The sequence below is a fragment of the Eulemur rufifrons genome, chromosome 6 (assembly GCF_041146395.1).
Source record: "Eulemur rufifrons isolate Redbay chromosome 6, OSU_ERuf_1, whole genome shotgun sequence".
Lineage (NCBI taxonomy): Eukaryota > Metazoa > Chordata > Mammalia > Primates > Lemuridae > Eulemur > Eulemur rufifrons.
In genome coordinates, this window is record NC_090988.1 from 80,081,488 (window position 1) to 80,082,456 (window position 969).

Sequence of the window (969 nt, forward strand, 5' to 3'; positions counted from 1 at the left end):
AGCCCACCGTGGAGGTAGGTTGGGCTATTTCCGTGATGGGAAAGCTATGGTCCAGGGACTGGCGGTTTTCAAATTATGCTCTTTGCCTGGGGCTGGACGTAGATGTCTGTAGAGAGGTTAGACTGAGATTTGGGCGCTCTGAGCCTCCACTTTAGGAGGTAACCCGTAGACCACACCTATTCCCCAAAGCATATTGACTTTCGGAAGTCAACCATTTGGAAGAGTGTAGTTTGGGTTTCGATCGTATCCCAGCAGCCCTTTCTCTGCCCTCATTAATCTGAATCATGATCTGAAGCTGGGCTGGCTGGAGGCCGGCCACGTCACTCTGCAGACCTTGGACACCCCTCAGTGCCCTCACAGAACCAGCCAATGGAAAAGTACAATGTCTTCTGGCTTCTTGGCCCCGTCAGCTCCCACTGGCCTATTTGATACCTCCTTTTATTCTGAGGGAGCGGAGGGTAGGTAGCATCCAAACTGAAAGCACAGGTTTTTCTTTGGTTTTTATAGGAAAAACAAATTGGCATGAATGCTCGGTCAAACCAGCTCAGGCTGTTTGGGCAGATGCCTTTCTTTGCTTTTTTCTGTTTATTTTCCAACAAATCAATGCTTAACTGTGTTGTTATCGGAGCAGAGCAACAGGTGCAAAAAAATAACTCTGCTGCCAACTCAAATGAAAAGGTAGGGCTTATACCCTCTGGGAGGTATTCAGAAGATAACAGAAGCCCCTGCCAGCAACTGAATTAACAACTCTGTTTACGGTGGGTTTTATGTTAACAACCTGCTCCTAGCCCTCTATACATAAACACGCCATTGTCTCAGAGAGGGACATTCAGCCACCCAGACAACCGACTGCTTTATTCTGCCCTGCGTGGAGATTGGTTTTGGCTGAGGCTGCTTTGTGAAACTCAGGAGCATTTTCCTGTCTGCCAACTCCATGTCTTAGTGAGGGTTTTCGGTGAAGGCAAGGGC